Genomic DNA, 8,538 nt, shown 5'->3' on the forward strand with positions numbered 1-8,538 from the left:
GTTTCAATTCCATCCCAAGCCTTATTTTATTCCTGGGTGAGTTACACAGACTGTTACACAGACTGTTAATCTCAGACTGTCAGCTGTGTAAGGTTGCAATGGCCTGAAGTATACATGAAGATGTAGCCTGTGATATCCACAGTCATATTACTACATCCCATTAATAATCTTTTCATCAACCTTGGGATGTAGACAAACCTCAGCTCCTCTGAAAATCCAAATGTGTGATAAACTAGGACATGGCCTTGACAAATAGGTAAAAATGACATTTCTTCATCCAGTACATCAGCCATTTATCACAGATGATTGGTAAAGACAGCTGTTTGTATTCTTTTAGTTACTTCTCCCAGTTTCTGGCAGCAAGTAGGTTTGGTCACACAGTATGCAAGAAAGAACCACTCCAGTGTACAAGTAACTATTTTAGAATGACAATTTCATCATGTATGGACAGACAGGATGTAGACTGAGTATGTCTTTTCAAAAACTTGCCTGGCGAAAGCAGTAATTCTGCTTGGCTGATAAACTGAAATTCCAGCAAGGAACAGAGTATTTCTATTTCTGATGTCTTTGAGCAATTCCATTAACTAATACTGTTAAAGAATTGAGAACTGTACAGGCAGTAGAGCTGATGCATAGTCATGAAATGTGTTTCAAAATTATAATGAGGTTTTTATGACCTGCAAAGAGATTTTTACTAGCAAGCTGAAAATATCCACCCAAACCAGTTCTAGAAGTTACTTTCCCTCAGTAGTTTTCTAGTTTGCATTTTTCATTTTGTGGAATGTTTGCATTGAAAGTTCTCTAACAGACAGTACTTAATGCTGCAATTAAATACAAATCTGTGCTTGCAAAACCAGTCTGTTCTTATGGGAAAGACAGTGGATTTGTGACATTAATTGTGAGCTCAGTGTATAACTGAGCAGGAAGGCAGTGTGGGGTATGAGCAAGATATCTATTTATACAAAAAACATTTCTTCCTAATTTAAAAAAATCATAAGAGAAATTCCTTTTAAAAAAGTAGCGTAATTAGGACTGCACAGTTAAAAGTTACAGAATTACATTTATAATTAAGTAGTACTACAAGCTTATTAAACAGCATCACTGGGTTATGTTTCTTCCAGCTAAAACCAATAGGAGCTTTGTTACTGTCTTCATAGAGAGCAAAATTAAATATTGCCACCAATTCCCTGACTTCAAAATCTTGTACCTGACCTGATGGTCAGAAATGAAACCCCAGTAATAATGAACTTTATACAGAACTTTATGATTTGAAGAATCCTACATATCAAAAACTCTGCAGCTTTGTGGTTTTTTTTCCTTTGTAGTTTTTCAAATATTTCCAGGCAGCTGTTTACAGATGGTTTTGCACTGCCACCATTATTTCTACCAAATTTTCTGCTGGTCTAGGTAATGCATCCTTCATGTGGCTTCTGAGATTTTTTTCTGTGAACAAATCTACTCCCATTATTATTTAGGAAAACTGGACATTCAATCCAGAGCTGCAGCAAGACAACCAGACACTGTTAACAACTTTACTACCTTTGAGCACCTTGAGCTTATAGATGATGGCCAGATTTTTACCCTCACAGGAAACTGGGAATGACCTTGGCAACATGTGGAAGTCAGTTTAGCAAAGTATCTTCTCCACTGAGGAGCAACAGTGAACACTTGAGGACAGGGTACAGGTACAGATGGATTTTTGATGTGTCCTCAGAAGTTTACAGTTCACAAAATTCCAGCTTTAGAGCTTGCATTCATTTCATCATGTTTAATACTCTTACCCTGTGTGAACTTATCTTACTTCATTTTTAGTTTATCAGCCTGACCTTTGAAAGGCTCTATGGCAAGATAAATTATGATATATGAAAATTTGTTGTCCCTCCCCTTCTTGTACTACAGGGAACAATGAATAATCATTTGCAGTACTTTTTTTCCACTTACAGTCTTACAGCTCAGATATTCCTGATGTGAAAATCAGAGCTTTTGCTTTTTCCACAAAGTTGTACTTTGGAAAACAGCTCATTTGGCACCATCTTTCTACTACCATGGCTGCCCTCCAAAATTTACTACACATTACACTTAGTCCAACAGTATCATCCTGGATCTCTAGAGCTGAACACACAAATCCTTCAGTCATTACTTGTATTTACTCATCTGTGCTAAAATTATATTTTATTATATTCTCAGTTTAGAACTAATGGGAAGCTCTGTTCCTTTAGAAAAAAAAACAAACCTAGTTTATGTTGAAAATTGCTCTATCACTTTTGTGTTAAATATTGCTACAACTTTTTTTTCCCTATAGCCTAATTCCTCAAAAGACCCTTTCTTTATCACCTTTCAGTTCTATATCTGGCAAATGCCTGGCTTTTAATATATTTTAACAAGGCTTTTTTTTAAAAAAAAAGTTGTTATTATTAGCTTTTATGTTAGCAAGGTGATCCTCTGAATCTATTTTCACTTGGGTCCTCAGGGCTTTCTACATAATTAGCTTGTGTTCCTTGTCTGGATATGAGATAGATTTTTGAAGGGTGGCACTTGTAGTAGAGTGTCCAAAGAAGGGCCAGGAAGATGGTGAAGAGTCTGGAGGGGAAGTCATATGAGGAGCAGCTGAGGTTACTTATGTTGGCCTGGAGAAGAGACTGAGGGGAGACCTCTTTGTGATCTACAGCTTCACTGTGAGTGGTCAAGGTGGTGAAGGTGGGGCAGACACTGAACTCTCTCTGTGGTGACCAGTGACAGGACCTGAGGGAATGGCATGAAGCTGATGAAGCTGTGTCAGGGGAGGTTTAGGTTCAATATTAGGAAAAGGTTCTCTACCAGAGGGTGGCTGGGCACTGGAACAGCTCCCCAGGGAAGTGGTCACAGCACCAAGCCTGACAGAGTTCAAGAATCATTTGGAAAATGACTCTTGCGGTGTCCTGTGCAGGGCCAGGAGGCTTAATTATCCTTAATTATCCTTGTGGGTCTCTTCCAACTCAGGATTCTCTGCGATTCTATGAATTCTTTGCCTTTGCTTGCCCCAGCCAGAGGTGCAGCGAGGCAGGCAGCGTCCCACCAGCGTCCAGTGCGGAGATGAGCATCACCACCAACTCGACATGGTGTGAAGAGAGTTCCAGCATCTCCCGGCTGCCAGGAAAAGAGGAGCGGAGCTGCAAAACGACAACTGCCGCGGCTGACCAGGCGCCTTTTAAGATAACATACTCCCACCTAGTGGCTCTCTTAGAGTCAGGAAAATGCACCGTCTCCAGCAAATTGAGAAGTTAACTGTGGAACTCGCATTTAAAGAACGAGTAAGTGAGATGTTTACTAAGTTGATATAACTTCTCAGTAGGTCTAGAAACGTAGGTTTTGAATTCCTATTTCACTGCTGTACCATCTAACCAGAAATCGGGAAGGAACAGTTAAGCTGCATAACACTGATTTTATAGTTAGTACTATAGTTATTACTATAGTATATAGTTGCCCACAATGTAATTAGTGATTCTTAGTTTAGTTTTTCACCACAGTTTTGGTTGTGTCACTAAGCTTTGTAGGACAGACAATAGCTAGATACAGAAAAGCATTTAAAAACTATTCTGTTAGCTGTACTTAATACCATAAAAAACCTCAAAGAGAAATTGTGATATTCTATGCGTGTATTAGAGAGAAATACATAAAAAATGTATGTACGTAAAATGAAACACCCAAAATTACAGGCAACATTGCTTCAGGCTTTCTTAATTGTGTCTCCAATCAGAGCACTATATCCCTAATAAAGAAAATTACACAGAAGCACTGTAAGTTGTTCAACTACAATTGGTATTGACAGTCCAGAGTTTCCTGACTTAAAAGTCAGGAAAGCTAGCAGCTCACAGCAGCTGGACTGCAAATTTAGAGGATGTGAACTGGATACACAATGCCTTTTAGGATTCTCAGTATAAGCAGGAATTCAAAGCCAAGTATGAGCAACCTAAAGAAACACTGAACTCTTCCCACTTTTCAAATTACTCAAAAAGTATTTTAAATATTTAAATTTAGGAAAAGTAAAATGAAATTTTGTTGTCCACTGTTGCACTCAATGTAATTTATTTCCATAATTATTTAATATTCAACAGCTATTGTGATATAAAACTCTTCAGACTCCCTGATAAACTTCCACTTAATGTCTAGGTCAGATCCAGTATGACCAAAGACTTTACAGTTTAACACCTATTTGGTTTCAGTGCTGAGATATGCACTAAGATTTTCACAGAAACTACCATAAATTCAAGTATTTTTAGCAATATTTGCAGAGAAATAAAAAACTGAGCAGGCACTGTGTCTGAGCTTTTGGGGTCCTTTGGTGAGGACTGAGACACCTGCGGTGTGAGGAAGGAAGCCTGCTTGGTAGTTCTTTGTGCTTCACATCTTTCTGTGAAGAAAACTCTGGTTTCAAGCTTGTTGTGGCAGAAGCCATTTTCTTGCCAATCCTCTTCAATTCCTCCTCCACAGAAGTGAAGAGGCTATATCTCTGTTTCAGAATGCTTCTGAAACCTCTGCCTATATAACTCTGTTTCAGAATGTTTTTGAAACCTCTGCCTATGTATCTCTGTTTCAGAATGCTTTTGAAACGTCTGCTTAAAAAGCAGACTGGAAAGCATCCTCTGATGGTGGAACATCGAAAGACCACAGTGCTGTAGGACAGCATTTTCTGTGTCTCCCTCAGCCCTTCCCTCCTTCCTGTCCTTTCCTCACTTCACTTTCCTGACATTCACCACTTTTTCCACCAACCCTTTGTGGTGCTACCTTTTCAGCAGTTCCCTTCTGTTCCTCCCCTCTTAGCCTTAGCTGTATTGCCAGAAAACTGCCATTTTGCTCAGTGATAAAAGGCATGGCTTTTGTTGTGAAGGGCCTAGGTTTTTAGAGAGAACAGAAAGCAATAGTTCTGGACGTAATGAGGGGAAAAACAAGAAAAGAGATTTTATGCACTTTGTTAATGCACATTTTACATCACTCCACACTCAGCAATATTGCCTTAAAGTTGATTTAATTCAATTTACATCAGTGCAATTGTTGACATTTGTACTCATCAAAGTGAAGACAGAACTTGCTGCAGGATCCGTTTTTTCATCTTCGTTGCATATCTTTTAACATTGCATGTTAAAATCACGTGGCATGTGTCTCAAAGTGGTTTACCAAAAAAGAAACTCTGTATTACATTTTTTTCTACAGTTGATATTCTGTTTCCCCCAAATGCTCATTCCAGCAATATTAGACCTTGTAATTTTATAATTAAAACAGATTTCAACTTTTTAAGGCAGAAAGCTGAAAAAGAACAAACTGTGCTTTTCAAGGAAAAAGACCCTTTAGGCACTAGGATGCCTTATTAGGAAGATCTCAATAAACAAGCATTGCAGTGCGTGATAAAGTGAAATCCAAAAGAAAATGGACTGATTGACTGAAATGAAGTCTTTCCAGACAGCGTACTATAATTAGATTTACAATCATATTATGTCTAGGTTTTCTACAGAGACCTTTGTCTAAACTTCAAAGGATGTCTGGTTCCTTTTAAAGTATTTCTCCTACCTACATATCAAACCTGTCAGAGTGCAGAGAAATACTACATACCCTCCTTTTCTGCTCCAGGCCATAGTATAATTTACTCTGACAAAAAAAAAAAAATAAAATCTAATGCTTCTATTAAAGTATATTACAACTGCAGTAATAGCCCACTCCAGGAATATATATGGTGGGACTTGCTGGCATTCCAATAAAACAGAAGTTAAATATCAAGGACTTCTGTGTTACAGCTACCTAAAATAACTTAGAAGGAAAAGCACTGTCTGGTGCAGTGCTATAAAATAAAATGTGCAAGAAAAAGACCTCTTTCACATTTTCAAATCTAGCCAAAGGAATCTATGTCATAATCTTGGCAAGACTGCCCTCATTCCTCATCCATCAGATTCGTGAGAGTTTCAACTAGACATTAGTGAGGAAACAAACTCAGTGTTAAAAGGAACTGTATAAAGCTTTGGGGCAAACAGTATATTATTTGCAATTTAAGGTAATTTTCTAACCAGAATTGGTGCCAAATACTTTTTGGTAAATTATTCTGTAATTCTTGTACAATAATCCTACTGTTCATCAGGTTTGAGAGTTAAACAGCTATGTCCTGAGGTACTGATTCAATAGAACAATAAAAAAATAAATGCTGTGATAAATACCAAAACATGTTTTGGGCCTGGTTCTTTTTTCCTCTTCTTTCACAAAAATTCATGAAAAACAAGTGAATAAAACTTTCAAGTTTTATAACTTCTGAAGACCTGAAGTTATCCAATACAGTTCTTAATTTAATAAAAAATATTACATTCCCCTGTAAATTATGTCTTACTGGGAAAAAGAGTTCAAATATTCAGCTTAGATTTTATTACGAGTCACAGCAAAATGCAAGAAAAATACAGGTTACAAACAGTTGTTCTTAGTAAAGCCTAATTATAGTGAACAGTCAGATCGCCAAAGAAAAACAACTCACACCTGTGGGCAAGGGTGCACTGAGAACTCTGACACCCAACAGAGTTGGGGAACAGAGGAAGAAAAGGATCATTAATTTCTTTCAGAAAGGCAGGGGTATTTGGCTTCTATGTTCACCTTTGATGTTTAATAAGAGATTAAAAACATGGAGTATTTTTAGGTGATTTTTACATTCTCTTTTATTTATGCCATAAAGTGAAAAACCTGATTGCAAATTTGTATGCTTTCCTTGAGGCCTTCTGATGTACTCTGGAAATTTGGCTGTACATGGCAACCTATCCAGTAAGGTGCCATATGAAATACAAAGAAAATGCTGAGGAATTGTAGGTTTGGGTGGGTTGTTTGTTTGTTTGTTTTTGTTTTTTTTTCCATCTAAAAGAATTGCCTGCATTCCTTCAGTATTTCCCACCACCAACATCACAACATCACCACCATCACAACAAATGAGACACATGGAGTTTTCAGCCAGGGAGTGAGCAGTCTCTAAGGTAACAGGGACACACAGCTACAGTCAAAATGTCACAAACTGTATTTGACTTAATATACTCCAAACTGATTCCTGTGAGAGGCTCCATGGCTGATTTAGAGGTGGGGGGGGGGAAATAACCAAACAAAAACCAAACACCTGAAATAAAAAGGTGGTGACATTTAATCTTGAAGTCAATAGCTTTGGTATGTTGGCCCTTCAGAACTTTTAAGTGGAGACATACCATCTGTAAATTACATGATGAGTGTAACATGCCATTATTAAAAAGCACAACATGCATTCTCTTTGAAAAATAAGCAAACTCAAATGACTAAATGTCAAATGTGACAATTCTGTGGCACTACAGATTTAAAGTGAGATTGCTAAGAAGTCTGGAACATATTCATAATAAAGATGCATTTGCATGTCCTGAAGGTAAAATTTCACGGATTCGCTGCCTTATTACTAAGTGCAGCTGGGCATGTAAACCTTAGAAAAGGGGAGGGGGAGAAGTTTTTGGTGAAAACAGAATGGTTTTGAAAGACTTTAACTTGCTAGATGGGGGAAATGGGCCACAACATTACGATAACAACTTGAAGACCTTGCAAGCTAATCCCTCAAACCGTACTAACCCTGGCACATTTATGTGTGCCTTGCTACGCGAGCCCTAAGGAGTTGTGATGGGAGTTGAAGAGCAGTGCCAGAAGGGCAGGGCCTCCAGCCCAGCTGGCTTGGCGAGTGGCTGCAGTCGTTGTGAAGCTCATGGGGCTCATTTCTAAGAGACCGAAACATGAACTGAGCCAACAGGGATTGAAACCAGACATGCAGACATGTCTTCTCCTAGGCAGCCGGAGTCAGGACAAGAGAACGTAGCCTTGAGTGCACCCAGGGGAGGTTTAGGTTGGACATTAGGAAGGATTTCTTCACAGAAGGGGTGATCAAAGACTGGAATGGAATACAATGTCCAGGGAGGTGATCAACACCACCCCTGTGTAAGACAGGATGCCGCGCTTCGTGCCACGGTCTAGTGGACATGATGGCATTGGGTCTTAGGCGAGATTTGGCTTTTTCAGAGGTCTTTTCCAACCTTTTTGATTTAGTAATACTTCACTTTGGTATTACTTGTCAACTCAGACCTGAACAAGACTAAACGTTCCCTAAAGAACGAGCACATGCCAGATCACATCCTAAAGGCCAAAATATGACGCTTCGGAGCAGATAAAAGCCTCAGGACGCAAAAAAGAAGCTACAGCAGCCAGGTTCTGAAAACGGTAAGGGCGCTCTCGCGAGCGGGCACCCACCCGGCACGGAGCGGGAATGGAACGCCGGCCCGCTGAGGCGGCGCCGCGCGCGCGACCGCCCTGAGGGCGGGAGCGGCGCGCGCCGTCCCAACGGCTCCAGCGGCGGCTGCGGCGCGCGCGCGCCGGGCACGTCCCCCCTCGCCCAACCGTCGCCCGCTTTAAAGAGCTCTCGCGTGCCGGGCACGCTGCCGCCCCTGCTATTGGCTGGAGCGGCCTGTCAATTGTGTCAGTGCCCGCCCTCCGCGGCCGCTGATTGGCCGGGCGGGTTGAGAGCGAGGGAAA

Source organism: Passer domesticus, chromosome 4 (genome assembly GCF_036417665.1).
Source record: "Passer domesticus isolate bPasDom1 chromosome 4, bPasDom1.hap1, whole genome shotgun sequence".
NCBI lineage: Eukaryota > Metazoa > Chordata > Aves > Passeriformes > Passeridae > Passer > Passer domesticus.